Source organism: Ictidomys tridecemlineatus, unplaced genomic scaffold, assembly GCF_052094955.1.
Source record: "Ictidomys tridecemlineatus isolate mIctTri1 unplaced genomic scaffold, mIctTri1.hap1 Scaffold_665, whole genome shotgun sequence".
Taxonomy (NCBI): Eukaryota; Metazoa; Chordata; class Mammalia; order Rodentia; family Sciuridae; genus Ictidomys; species Ictidomys tridecemlineatus.
The window spans coordinates 142,499-158,222 of record NW_027524667.1 but is presented as its reverse complement, the minus strand read 5'-3'; the positions used below and the strand labels follow the sequence as shown (position 1 = coordinate 158,222).

The 15,724-nt window shown below is 35.0% G+C and overlaps 1 long non-coding RNA gene across 2 annotated transcripts in view; it reads right to left on the bottom strand.

Annotated features, from left to right (window-relative positions):
• The window catches only part of LOC144374371 (uncharacterized), a 36,976-nt gene that overhangs the window by 18,014 nt on the left and 3,238 nt on the right, over positions 1 to 15,724 (bottom strand). For both annotated transcript variants that reach the window (XR_013433803.1, XR_013433804.1), the window contains exons 3-5: positions 14,510 to 14,553; positions 6,584 to 6,616; positions 6,180 to 6,215 (exon numbers count right to left, since the gene is read on the bottom strand). This is a non-coding gene — a long non-coding RNA (uncharacterized LOC144374371). The remainder of the gene's footprint in view (positions 1 to 6,179; positions 6,216 to 6,583; positions 6,617 to 14,509; positions 14,554 to 15,724) is intronic.

The window sequence follows — 15,724 nt, the reverse complement described above, 5'->3', positions numbered from 1 at the left end:
ATAGAAATATAACATTAAAATAGTTATATCAAATAGTAGTAATAAAGATCATATACATACATACATATGTGTGTATAAATGTATATGTATATACACATTTATATATAATATATTAACATGGGTAATTGTATACAATAAATATGTATATATATTTTACTTTGGAGGGAAAAAAAGAATCCTTTATTCTCATGTTCTTTCTTTTACCCAGAATGTGTTGCAAGCTCAGAAGAAGGGACAACTGGATTTCAATGCACCAAGGCTCCTGTCAGACGAGCCATGCTAGCAGCACAGCCCTGCTAACCCAGAGCACTTGCTGAAGGGGCTCTGCCTGCCTCTTCCAAATGCTCCTCCTTTTAATGCCTTTATAATGATTTATAATGCTACCAGGTTCTTTTTAATTAATATCAACTATCAGTTTCTTAAATCTATCCAAAAATTTATGATCTTATAATCATTTATAAAAATCTGTCATTATTAATGAATGGAAGGCTGTAAAGAACTACCATAAATTAACTCTGCAATATGAAATTGCATATTAATTTATGAACTTATTTTTGCTAAATACCAAAAAATCCTCTGACAACAGTTTACCCAAAAAGTTAAATTCACTTCACTGAAGAAATCAAAGACTTCTTTAATATACCTTTACATATATGAAAAGGACATCTGAACTTTCTGGATACTAATCTGGACACATCAAAAAAGAAACCAAAACCAAAATTTGAGTGCCAACTAGAAGAGACACTAGACTCATAAAATATTACATATTATGCCACATGATCTCTTGGAGTTCAAAAATTCCATCTAATCTAAAATAATATTTTTTTTATTTTATAAACTCTAAGCAGAATGTTCATAAAACAGTATACAGAACCCTCACACTGAAAGTAGAAATAATAATTTTGGTTTGGACTAATGCATGCTAAACCTTTGGAACAGAACCATGTAAGGAAAAACATGCTGGCATCATGCTCCCCTATCAAATAGTTCTAAAATAGATTTTTTTTAATAAGCTGATTTTAAAGGAGTCACTACAACTAAGGGAGCAGAGCTTTACATCTTGTCAATTGCTACATGAAAACTTTTAAACAATTTGATTTGTACTTTGCACAGAGAATTATTGACAGGAAGTAGGAGTCCAAACATTTTAGAGGGATTATTATAGTGAGTGAATCATAAAAACAGCTGCCTAAATGTTTGATTTATAGGGATGTTAAGACTTCAATTCTGGTCAAAATCTGATAGGATCTTAAGAATGAACTTAAAATGTGAAGGTAAAGAGGCATTCTAGACTTTACAGAATTTATGTTTTGAAGTAAAGTGGCATTTACAATTATGTAAGGGGAATGATAGGTTAAATAGTGAAAAACATAGTTCAGAGAGCAATGGCAAACTTTAAATCCCCGTGCTCAATTCTTAATTTAAAAAACTTAATTGGTTGAGATGGTTGTGGAGTAAATAACAGCATTATACTTTTTAGTGTTCATTTTCCCCCTATTTGGGGGACTCTGATAATTACAGTTCTATGAAATCAAGACTATCAGTGCAGTATTTACGTTTATCCCTGGAAGTCCAGGAAGCCCAGGAAGCCCTGGTTCAGCCTACACAGGAAAATCATACAGCATTATAGAATGATATTTGCTCAGTCACAGTATATGGAGAAAAACATGGCAAACGTTCCCAGCTGCATACTTTTGGCATATATAAATATGTATTTAAAAAAAACCTGTTTAGGTTCAAGAAGTCTAATGAGATGGTGTAGTTCAGTCAACTCTTGATTCAAGAATTGGGTGATCCCTTTGCAGATTTTTCAGGATTTTCCCCTCTTCATGTAATTTACTGCTATTTAGCATCTCTATCAGAAGGTAAGAATGAGGAGTAAAAGGAAGAGGAACAGCTATATGTTTCACTCTTTGGTAAACGGTTTGCTGGAGCTGTTTGCAGAAATGGCGATTATGCATGCACTTAAATAATGCCTCCTATTCCAGGACTCTCACCTCAGATAATCAAGAGTTGGCTGTATGAACAGATGGTCACATCACAGTAATATACATTAAAAGTATTGCTCACTTAAAAGTATTGTAATATTTCCTTTCCATTCCTGAACGATGAGAGGATAAATAAATGGTTGAGATTGTACTTAACTCTGGTCTGTAGTTCTGACAATTGTTGAGTTGGGGTTTGCTTAGCAGCTTAGGGCTAATGGTACCATGCAGCTGTTCCTGAATACAGGTCTGAGATTAAGTGGTACATATTGCGTGAGCATACTGGAGTCAGGCTAAACCTTCTCATTTTCACAGAATTGTCTACATTATTGTAAGCACAAAGTATAGTGGCAAGAGATTACATTGCTTAGAAAATCTCCTGAATTCCAGTAAAGAAGCATAAAGGAACGACAGGAACAAATAAAAAGTCTGCCCTGAGTTGGGAATGATAACTATGATTTGTGGAAATAACATCTGAAGATAAAAGAATCCATTACATAACAGCCACTCAGTGGGACAAAAATCATTCAAAATTACAGAGGAACATTAATAAAGTGGGAGAATTAGTATCTCATTCCTTTAAGAATACTCATTTCAAGATAACTCTAACAAGCACAACCAGATTTTCCATTTTGAATATTAATACTTTCAAGTTATGAAGAGCCATAATTTTCTCTAGACTTATTATGAAAGGATTTCAGATACTGTTTATTAAACTGTGGGATTTAGACCAAAAAAAAAGACAATAATTTTCTTTATGGTTTGGGTTTAAGGTTTTTCAGGAATTCAAAAAAAAAAACTATTCAGTCCAAAACTACATAAATAAAAGTTTGCATTATGAATAAGACTAAAATGAGATTAAGCCAGAAAAGAGAAAATGATTATTAGGAAATTGTTATTCCAAAGACTACTTGTCTGATAGATTAAACTTGACAGAGTTACATTATACATTTGATTTTCTTTTCTCTTTCCCTTCCACCATTAAATTTAAGAGGCTCCACTAGGAAAAGCTTGTATACACATTCTGCTGAAAACTCTTTTACTTTAAAAAAACAAAGCATAAGATAGTTGATAATATTTAATTGCAGCAGAATGTATAACCAGTAAAACTATGCATTGTTTTAGAAAAATCTCCCCAAAATTCATTTTGGATACATTGTACCTGAAACAGTGGTGGTAATATATATAGGTAATAACACAATTTTTCAATAAGAATTATACTCCATTAAAAGTATAGTAAATGAACATATATAATAAACAAACACATACTCTTATTTTCTAATAATAAGAAAGATGTATAAAACATCATGAAATATATCTCTTAATGTAGATTAAATACATTGAGACTTGAGCATTCAGCCTTTCTCTACATCATATTAAATGTATGTATGTATGTGTGGTAGGTAGAAAATATTCTTTTTAGTAAAATATATTTTTGAATCTCATACTCCACAGTCTAATTTTTTATAAACTGACCTTTCCAAATTTATATTTACTTTGTGTAACTAGCTCACATATGAAAGAATATATTTAACATTATCCTTTGTGGACTATCTCTTGACATTTTTAGGAATACATTTCTTCCTGTATAATTCTCCATCTTTAAACTATGAAAGCTCATCTTCCAACTAAGGGATAGCAAACTTCTCCATCTTGTCTATGCCTCGGCTCAGAGGCTTCTTTCTCTGAGTTCTTAGACATGTAGCTGGTGGGTCAGAATTAAGAATTAATTTGTTATTTTATTCTCAAAATACTTGTTCAAAAGATTAGTCTTTACACATAAATCTTGTCCTTTTGATTCTATTCTTGTTTTCCCTTTTACTCTCCATTGAGAGACCCTCACAATGGGGGGACTCTGTTTCCCTACTCTTCCCTGTGACAGGGCCCTAGGCTTCTAGGGAGAATTCTGGGGTGAGATCCCTTCTGATGGGAAATCAAGTGACTTGATTTTACAATAAAAACATATGCTTTAAAAAGCTGTAGAGACATTAGGTAGGAAAGAGCTCTGTGATGAAATGCAATGCCTATTTTACAAATCTACAAACTCACTCTACAAGCCTATGCACACTCCAACTCACATGCCAATCACACATTCCACTGTTGAAGCTATCAAAGAAAAAAAATCCAATGAAATAATTCCTCCATTATGAATATGGATCTAGATGTCACACAGTAGGCTTCCTGCTGGGCTTATGCTGTGTCATGACAATTTTTACTTTTCTGGGAATGCCTTATAATTTAGGGGCATTAGTGCCATTGAACTCACAGTTTTGCAATGTGAGAAAAATGCCATGGAAGATCTCTAGAACTGACTCTGTACTCATTTTAACCTGAGCACCAAGCATGTAAATATTTACTTTTAAATCAACCTTGGGATAAGCATTGCCAATTGCTGATATCAGATACAGAAGTCATATTGGGAAAGTGAGATTGTATCAAAGGGTAGAATTTGGTCATTTCAGGACACATATTATCTAAGAAGGGTTGTAAGATTTTAAATGAATCTACCCTTTTCCAATGTAACCCCAAACTGATTTTTTAATAAAATGCAAAGGAAATCCAATGTTTCTATGTGTAAACCTAAAAGCTTCCAGAATCAGTCTAAATTTGATTTCTAATTAATCATGATAAGGCAATGTTTTATGAAGAAATTGAAGATCAATTTGGTTCTTCCACTCTGAAAAAAAGTGAACCCTATACAATATAATAGCAGAGTTTCTTTTGGCTTGTATTTTAGAGACACAAGAATCTTGCAGACATTTCTTTGAGCAAATCACAGATTTGTAGAACAACTGAAACATAGACTTTAATTTGTAAAGACTAAGGGACCTAAAATTAGATCATCTGAAAAGATTAATTGCCTTTTCAAAAAAAAGCAGACCATGGATCTCTGACTGTATCACTAACTCCAAATTTTTAAAATAAAGATCAGAAGAATAGGAATTAAACAGTAAAATTTGCAGAGTTCCTTTGGGCTCTTTGGAAAAGCCTCAACTTTACCTGGAACTGGGCCTGATGAATCATTACTCTGAGATTCTTAGTTTCAAAAGAAAAATATGTCTTTAAATTAGAGAAATGTTAAAAGAATATGAGAGATCTTTTCATAAATTACTTCCATCCTAAGTTCTTTTTAAAAATAAAGCTCTCTCAATGACTTTAAGAATGTTTGAGACATAGCAAAACCATGATTTGCCATGCCTTAAAGTTCCAAACTACTATAATGGAATTTATTCTTTCTTTCCCTTTCTACTAATTAGGTAAATTATATATATTTTTTCTTTTTTTTTTTTTTTTGCTACCACATCAGCTACTGATGGACAAAGGCAGAGAAATGATCTTAAGAGATTTTGCTTAATGTGGAATTCACATTTTCTTGTTAGCTACATCCATTTGTTATCTGAAATCCAAGTACACTGGGCACTGATATCCAGATGCTCAGACGATAAACTGCTAACACTTGTTTCCTGCCTCAGACTCAAAGGAGAATATGAATCTAAACATAGTCACTGTGTCTTCTTTAATGTGTTGCTCAAGTGAAACACAAATGATAATCCAAGCTATAGTTAGTTACATTTATGTGGCTAGTGTCTCTAATTAAATTTTAGTTTTTAAAAAAATTATTTTGCTAACACAATAAGAAAGACATAGGTAGAGTTGCATAAAAAATTTCAGAAGAAAAGTACTGGCAATGAACAGAAAAGGAGTATCAATTTTAAAGATCTGTCCAGCACTCTCTGTTAAGTCAGTTTAGTAAACACTCATTTCTTCTCATGAAAGAAAGACACATGCAGATTACCTTTAAACATGCAAGATAAGTTGTGGAGTCCAACCCAACAGATCTTTGTTAGTTTCAGACAGCTGAGTATATGTAGATTTTAGTTCATAAAACATCCTTTTACAAGGACAGATTTGTTTTCACGTTTTGCAATGATTAGCATCAAGACTGTTTAAAATGCAAAATGAGGCTTAGCATGTAGCTCAGTGGTAGAGCACTTGCTTAGCATGCAAAAGGCTCACTCTGGGGTCAATTCTCAGCAACACACACAAAAAAATAGAAAAATAAAATAAAATGCACACCAACCAATAACACTCTGTATGCAAAGCATGAACACTACATCATTTTGCAATAATCATTTTCATGTTATGTAATTAATCATAATTATACAAAGAACACACTGGAGATAGAGATATTACCTTTTGCCCTGGACGACCAGATTCTCTAGGTTCTCCCTGGACAAAGGAAACCAAAGGTGAAAAGAGAGTCTTACAAGAATATTCTAAAAACTTTAGACCTCTGGGCACTTTCACAGAGATGGCCCAAGCTCCTTCTTGATCACAAGTCTTTATCACAAGTATACTGATTTAATGTAAATCCACATTTCATAAAACCATTCAGAAAGGGAAGAGAAGTCAAGCCCACTTATTTAAACTTCATTGTATTTCCCACAAATATCTCTGTTGTGTTTGGAAGCTGATTATCGAGGTAAACAGGAACAGAACAATAACCGTCAATGTTGGTAAAAGGGGAGAGAAAGTAGAGGCTTAGAAAATCAAAACTGTGATCCCTGTGGCACAAACACTTGCATGCCTATAGTTACCTTAATTCCTACAGCAGATGATCCAGGGTCACCCTAAAATGAAACCCATGAGAGGTTATACCACAAGTTATGGAAAGAGGAAACACTGCACACACCCAGAGAGCTGTTATTGACATGAACACTCAAAGGGATTCCATGACCGAAAGACCTAACATGCTTAATGAGACTTTGTCCTAGGAAATCAGCAATTAAGATAGCAATGATGTCTAAGATAAACAATGCACTTTCTACAAACACGGCTTGACCTTGAATGCAAACTCTATCAGGATTATATTCCTTGAAGCAAGTACAATGATAGAAATGTGAACCTCTTCCTCCCTTGATACAGTGCTAAAAAAACCCATTCTGGAGCAATAAAATTACAATTTAGGGATCTGGAATGTTCTGTTTTCTCTATTTCTCTAGTTTATTAATGTCAGTGGCCATCATTTACAGAGAGCTCTCTGGCCCTTTAGTTTTTGGAAAGTCAAGGTTCAGCAGATGAAGTCAAAGGGTTAATGATGTCGAGCTGGAAAAGCCTTGCAGCAGATCAGCAGATCCTTTTGTTTTCCTCATGAAGCTCTGTCACAGTCGCAACCCAGCATGCTTTTCTCAGCTTTCCACTTATTTCACTGTAACTCAGTAACTGGGAAGTTACAGGATGATGGATGACTTGTGGGTGATGGGGACACAAGTAAAGCTCTGAGACAAAGTCTCGAGAAAGAATCCGGTGTTTTAAAAGGCACCATGTTCAATCCAGACTTCATACAGGGGCCCTACATTTGCTTCTAAAGCTGCTGAATTATAAATAAGCAGAGGGGTTCATCAGAGAAGAGTATATAGGATAACTGGGGACGAGGTCAGCCAAGGGCCTACATGTTCAAACTTCTTTTAACCCTCTTTTCCATGAACATGCTAGGAGGACAAAGATAAGGAGAAAACTTAGTTGTCTGAGATTGTCAAGAAAAGAGAGAGCCACAGGAGGAAGCACATCTCAGGATGTCCACAGCTGACTTGTCTATATAAATGCTCGTGCAGCTCTAGGGGTCTGTTTGCTTGTTATAGATTCCAGAAGCTGCTCATCAATCTCTTTTAGAGATGGAGATAGGCCTCAGGCCTCTGGGCATGGGGCAATTGTCCCCCTCCCTCATTTCCTCGCCCTTCTTTCTATGTGGCACCGTCTCTTTCTTCAGATCTGGGCTTAAATGGCTTTGCCTCAAAGAACCCTTCACTGACCAGCCTAGGCGGACGCCCCTCACACACACATTTGACTGTGTAGGGTCACTCTCTGTTCACGTCAGCCCAGCTTACTTTGTAGCTGCCTGCTTATGGTTTTTGTGTATTCAGTGTCTACCCTTCCTTTAGACAGCCAGCTGCATATGAGCAGATTCTGTGCTTTTATTCAGTACCTGGCCATAGGATGTGCTCAATACATATTTGGGGGAAATGATGAATAAATCTTAAAAAGATTTTTTTTTTAAACAGATCAGCAGTCAAGGATCAAAATGAAGAAAAAAAACTTCTAGGAAGGAAAAAAGGAAAACTTAGGAAGGAGAATAAAACAGTAAATTAGCTTGTTGAGGAAAGAATATATATGAGTTTCTTGGACATCTGTAATTGCTATTACCTAAGGAAAAAATTAAAATGTGGCTAAACAAAGAAGGCAAAGATATCTAGAGATTGTGAGCATTTTTTCATGTACTTGTTGATTGATTGTATATCCTCCTCTGAGAAGTGTCTGTTCAGGTCCTTGGCCCATTTGTTGATTGGGTTATTTGTTATCTTATTGTCTAATTTTTTGAGTTCTTTGTATACTCTGGATATTAGGGCTCTATCTGAAGTTTGAGGAGTAAAAATTTGTTCCCAGGATGTAGGCTCCCTATTTACCTCTCTTATTGTTTCTCTTGCTGAGAAAACACTTTTTAGTTTAAGTAAGTCCCATTTGTTGATTCTTGTTATTAACTCTTGTGCTATGGGTGTCCTATTAAGGAATTTGGAGCCCAACCCCACAATATGTAGATCGGAGCCAACTTTTTCTTCTATCAGACGCAGAGTCTCTGATTTGATATCAAGCTCCTTGATCCATTTTGAGTTAACTTTTGTGCATGGCGAGAGAAAGAGATTCAGTTTCATTTTGTTGCATATGGATTTCCAGTTTTCCCAACACCATTTGTTGAAGATGCTATCCTTCCTCCATTGCATGCTTTTAGCCCCTTTATCAAATATAAGATAGTTAGTTGTAACTTTGTGGATTAGTCTCTGTGTCCTCTATTCTATACCATTGGCCCACCCGCCTGTTTTTGTACCAGTACCATGCTGTTTTTGTCACTATTGCTTTGTAATATAGTTTGAAATCTGAAATCGCTATACCGCCTGATTCACACTTCCTGCTTAGAATTGCTTTTGCTATTCTGGGTCTTTTATTTTTCCATATGAATTTCATGATTCCTTTATCTATTTCTACAAGAAATGCCGTTAGGATTTTGATTGGCATTGCATTAAACCTATAGAGAACTTTTGGTAATATCGCCATTTTGATAATGTTAGTTCTGACTATCCATGGACAGGGTATACTTTTCCATCTTCTAAGATCTTCTTCTACTTCTCTCTTTAGGGTTGTTTGAGTTAAAAAAAAAAAAGAAGAAGGCGAAGACTCTGAATCCTGTCTTTCTGTACAATGATACTCCTTTTCTTCCCAAGCATTAACATCCAATTGAGTTCCAAAGGGGAAGTGAAATAAATGTGGCTAATAAAACAAAACTTATTTCTATTTCTACAGAACAGAGTCTGAAAGCCATCAACACTAACAAAGTAGGTTTGCAACATTTTGTGTAATAAGACCTTTGAATGCATAAAAGCAATTTTGGCTTCACAAAGTTCCTTCTCTCATCTTGTTTTTGCCTTAAAAAACTATAGGCAAATATTATTGGCATGGGAAAATATTATTATTTCCGTTTGGTAGGTGAGAATGCTGAAGCAAGTAGACAGGAAGTGAATTTGGGGCTTCCTCAATTCTACTGCCATGTTCTTTTTGTTAGAATAAGAAAGGAATTATTGGCTCACTTCATTTCAACAACAGGTCATAGAGTAAATTTGTAAATAATAGGAAGTTGCTTGTTTTAATTGTAGTTTTTTTTAACCAGTGTTTTAATGAAAAGTGGTTAGATAATCCACTATATGACAAAAAAGACTAGATTTAGTTCTCAAAGAAAGTGGCTGGAGAGAAAAGGGCAACTTTCTGAAGGGCAGGTTTCCTTGGGAAATCTGAGAAGTTTCATTTGATGGACAACTAAAAGTGATATATTTTTTTTCTCTTTTTAAAGATTTAGAACTGTTAAATCTCCTGGATTTTTTATAACTTTTAAATGGCAAGGCAACTGCTGGAAGACATTCGTAAGTTCAACATTTTAAAGGATAATGCTGCAAGTCATGGAAATAATATGTGTTTATAATCCTCCTCTCCCAAAGTGAAAATAAATATGGGATTAAAGTAGGAAAAAACCCTCCAACTATGTCATTTTTTTGTGGGGGTGGGGTACCTGGGATTGAACTCAGGGGCACTTGACCACTGAAACACATCCTAAGTCCTATTTTGTATTTTATGTAGAGACAGGAGGGTCTCACTGAGTTGCTTAGTGCCTCCCTTTTGCTGAGGCTGGCTTTGAACTTGCAATCCTCCTGTCACAGCCTCCCAAGCCCCTGGGATTACAGGTGTGTGCCTCTGCCCCCAACTATGTCTTAAGTATACTCCTAGCTTCATAAGTTGACTGATTCACAGAGAAAAATTTTTATAGGATAAGTCACAGATGGGGAAATATTGGGAAGATATCAGATATAAATATGCTTTGTTTGTGATTATTTCAAATATGCTGGGTAACTAATTGTAATAGATGTGCTAATAAAGCATATGTAGAGATACAAAATGAATGTGATGATTTATTGATATTATTCATTCACTTATTCCATAGAAACTTAATTGAGCACCAAATATGGATCAGGGATGTTCTGGAATCAGGGATTTAGGGAGCCGAGGAGAAAAAACAGAACAATGTGATTACAATCCCTGACCTTGTTATACTGTATATATGATTAAAAAATTATTTATTGAAAAACATTTTCTTATTCTATTTTAAAATCCAGGACAGGAGGGGCTGGAGTTGTAGCTCAGGGGTTGAGGACTTGTCTTGCGAATGTGAGGCACTGGGTTTTATCCTAGCACCACATAAAAACAAATAAAGGCATTGAGTCCATATACAACTAAAAAAAAAAAAGAAAGAAAGAAACAGAAAAAAATCCAGGACAGGAAAAAACTGCCTTGTTAGGGAGATTCCATTTTACTGTGTACATACAGAAAATGTGATAAGCAAATGCACAATACACGAACAATTTTATTCATTCAATGAGAATATGAAACAGTTCAAGAGTAAAAAAATACTTAGATTCTTCATTTACTAAAGGGATAAATTCAATATTTATTACCTTCTAACTATATGCTAAAACCTTGTACTGATGATGGGAATAAAACAGTCTAGCTGTTTTTGTTTTGTTTTTTCTTTTTACATGAGCTGTATGTCCAATAAAAAATTGGAAATTTTAGTAAACCACAAAAAGGATTGTGAAATAAATTCCAAGGAGCTCTGCTGGAGCAAAGAGTAGATGACCTAACCAATCCAGAGGAGGATGAAAGGCTGCCCCAGTGAAATGATTTCTAAATTCAGTTTTCACTGGATTGAAGAATGACTAAGATTAGAAAATGAAAAAATGGAGTTGAGGATTTGGGGGGAGGAGGTCAGAGAGCAAATGTTGGCAACAGTGGCAAAGAATAACATGAGCTAAATTAGAAACAAAACAAAACAAAACAAAACAAAACCAGAACTGATTGTTGTGGGAATATCCACAGAGATAGAACTTCAGGTGGGATTTCAGGAAGAGACAATAATTTGGTTGGTAGCTCCAAAATGACGTTGCTTCTGCAAAGGCTCAGAGGATGCAAATCAAAGATGGGAAGTGAATGTAAAATAAGAATACAATGTGTTCATAGTAGGAACCGGAGAATGAAAAAACAGATAGTCAGTGCCAAGAAAATGCATGTGGAGATCTTTACCAGCAAATAAAAGGGTGAAGAATTGTGTGACATGGTCAAACTGTTCACTGGGCTGCACAGACATCTACTTTCAAGTGGGTGAAAATAGATAAGAAATCATTTTGTACATTTGGTTGTGGAATTAACACTCAAAAGAGTTGAACACCACCACAGTAAACCTTCCCATAGTAACTCCACACATGATTAAAACCAGTCTTTGTCAAGTTGCTCCTAAACCTGGAGTATACCCTAGTTGCTGGCCACAGAGAAAACCCAGCCCAGTGGCTTTTATATTATAGTTCCACAACATTTCCAGATGACCAGTCTGGAAAGGCTTAGATTGCTTTACCATCCAAAGGCACTGAGTTGAATCAAAAAGAAAAAAATATCCTATTAAAGTGAATCAGTTAATGACGTAATTTACTACATCAATAGCAGAAAAGGAGTATTTTTAAAATTTTACATCTCAAACTTGGTAAATGATGAATGAGTTTTACATAGTGAACACAAAGGCCACAAACAGAGTGTTTCCAACATGCTGGAAACAAATTATATGACAGAAGCAGGAAATGTTTAAAAAACACATCAAAAATTGTATTCCAGTTACAGCATTCTTGGGATGAATGCTACAGGTCAGATTACATATTATATGTGTTACAGATTCCTATTTACAATCCTGTTTAGACCCATTGAAAGTTTATAGAAATTATTTCCATTCTAACTGAGGCATTTCTTGTACTTAATTTCAGCTGACTAGTAAAACTTTTTTTTTATATTAAAAAAAAGAAAAATGACCAATCTTGTTGATTTCTAGTTCCATGTGGTAAGAAAAGCTAATATTTATTGAAAGTTTATGATGTGTGAGTCAGTATGGTAAATGATTTGCATTAATATATAAAGTAAGAACAGTATTCCTTTGAGATAACTTGGTCTTTTCAAATAAAAAAGTTGCCACCCTATTGTAAAATTAAATTTCAAAACGTGTGATTAAAGAAACAAATATTGACCTACGTTCCAAAAATGCAGCTTTAAAAATACATCTTCTAAAGCATAAAATCCTCTGTATAAATCCATATAGGCAGAGTTCAGACTTGGTATACACTTTTTCACTTGAAGAAATTGCTCTGTGTAGAATATTTCCTTTCTTTCAGGCAGAGGTTGGCAACAGTGGCCAAATCCAGTTGGCCACCTGTAAGGCCCTTGAGCCAAGAACAGTTTTCACATTTTTAAATGGGTTAAAAAAACAATATTTCATGACACATGAAAATTATATAATAATAAAAGTTCTGTGTCCAGGAATAAAGTTTTATTGGAACACAGCCACACTCATTGTTGACATGTTGTCCGTGGCTGTGTTCACGCTACAGCAGAGCTGAAGAGCTTATGACAGAGACCATATGGCCCACAAAGACTTAAAATATTTATTTTCTGGCCCTTTACTGAAGAAGTTGGCTGACCTCTGCTTTTAAGAAGAAGCAAGAAAATTAAACATAACATTACCTAATTTTATACATTTAGGGTTTCAAATTTTGATTTTGAGAGTAGTCGGCTTCTAACCTTGGTCTCAAATGCATCAAAAAGTTTCATGTCATCTGATGGCATCATGGTATTTAAAATTTGGCAGATCAATAGAATGGGTCTACATCAGTAGAACTGATGTAGGGTGAATTTGTACTGCAGGGAACATCTGGAAATGTGTGGACATGTGTCTTTGTTGCAACTCAGGGGTGCCACTGGCATCTAGCAGGTAGAAGCCAAGAGTGACTGAACATCAGCCAACTCCTACAATAGAGAATTACCTGGCTCAGAATGTCAATAGTGTGCAGGGGCTAAGAGACCCTAACCTGTAGTTTCTTGTAGGAAACTAAAAGTCCTCTCTAACCTCTAGACTGTTCCTCAAATACAAACACAATTGTGGTGACATAGATTCAATCCCACTCCATGCCATATTTACATTAATATTTATGAAAAGAAAGATAATTGTTTTTTGTTTTATGAATATGTTTTTATGACTAACCATTACCCATCTGTACTATAATAACTTCTAAAGTTGAATGTTTCATTCTCAACTATAAGTCTAAGTAAATAATGCTTTTAATCACTCAATTTATTTAGCCTGATTTATGCTAAAAATCTACCTGATTCTATTTTAGATTTGGCTTCTTGAAAGATTTTCTTGATTTTAACATGGTCAAGGTGAAGTGAAATATCAATGTCAAAATTTTCTGATGTCAGATGTCAAAGGATGAATCCAAGCAAATGCTACAATGATGGAGTGGAGGGAAAAAAAAGGGAGGCAAGAAAACAGGCCACGGACCACTGCACTATGCCTGCAGATCATGGTTTAAAAGGCAAGTAGAGGAGAGAGACAACAGAGAGATAAAATACACAGATTTAGTGGGTTTCACGTCGAGGCAAATTTTCAAGATTGATTTAAAGGATCTAATCAGAGGATATTCATTTATAATCAAACTTTAAAATTTCATACCAATCACCTGACATGTTCTCTCCTTAAATTGGGACAAACTAAGTCACCTTAGGAATTCTATGTTATATCCCTGTGTATAAAGGGAGCATTCAGGACAAGTGTTTTTCTTCCTTGAAGGCCACATTATTGGAACTTAGCTATGCATTTTCTAGCATTCGGGATACATTGTTTTGCTTTCAGAATATTTAAATTTGTGGAAAGGATTCAAATTAATCACTTTTTACAAATCATGTATTTAAATGTCTTTTAATCAAATATTTAAATGTCTTCTAATCTTGGAGAACTATCTCTGATCTTAAAAAACCTTCCATTTTCATACACACAAAATAACAATTTTGCTCCTACGAATGCCCTTTCATATCTCATAAAACTGTACCTTCTTCCTGTGTCACCTTTGGGGCCACTTTCTCCGGTATCTCCCTGAGGAGGGAAAAAAAGTGAGACATGTAAGACATATTGGTGCCACAAAACAAAGAGCAGTTCTCATTCAAACACACCATAGAAAGAAATCTGTTGCAAATGTTCTACAGAGGTAATGTACTTTTACCTGACCAGCTGCCTGATTTCAATACAATTAATTTTATTACAATGAAATGGCTGAACAATTTTAAACTCTTAAGATTAACAAGGAAGCACTAATTTATCTGTCTGCCTTTTAATAGCATATTTGGACATTTAAGCCTCTTCCGTCTGCTTCTTTTCTCCTGTGCTAAAAGCTCCTCTTTAATGAAGGTTTTTTCCCTGACAGTTCTCTTAGTAAGTCATGCTACCCATGTCCTGCCACCTCAGTATTCTTCTCTGTGCCACACTTGCCCGCTGGACTCTCGTCATCTTTTTTCCTTTTGTTAGTATAAATTCTACCCTCTCTTCAAACCCATTTTAGCTCTCCAGGGCCTCAAAATGCATGACGGGGCTTTCAAAGCTTGTGGACTGAGCATTTATTTATTTGGCACTACATCATACTCTAGATCTTTTGTACAAACACAAAAGAGTTGCACTTGTGAAATGAAAGTTTACATATTCTATTAGAAAACTATTTTTATAAATCACAATAAAATGAGTTTGAGGAATTTATGCTTTGATATTTTTAAGTCTTCTGATGCTTATTTCGTGGTATCTCCTTTCCATCCACAATGCAATGCCACTGGGGGAAAAATTCATTTACGCTGTATGCTTTGCCTCCTTAAATTCTGAATTCTTGAATCTAAGCTTTACAGCATAGCATGTACAAGGTGAAATGTCATTAATTTGGAGCCAGTAATTTGGCATTACTGGGCAGATGAAATTCTCTTTGCATCCAGAGTCTCTTGTGTAATGTGAGGATAAGAACACTTTGTGCAACTTTAATAAATAAGTGATATCCTGTGTATAGAGCAACTAGGGCATATCTGGCATATCCTGGGCCATTAGTGGGAGCTGCTATGATAATAATGCACAATTGCTCATGTGTTCCACGGGGTAGAATCCCCTCCTCTCCAGCTTTGTAAGAGGTTCACCTTTTCATCATTTAAAGAGTTCCTCAAAATAAGAGGATGGTTTCTCAGGACAGAGGAAGTAGAAGAGGGAGATTCCATTTTTCCCTTCATATTTT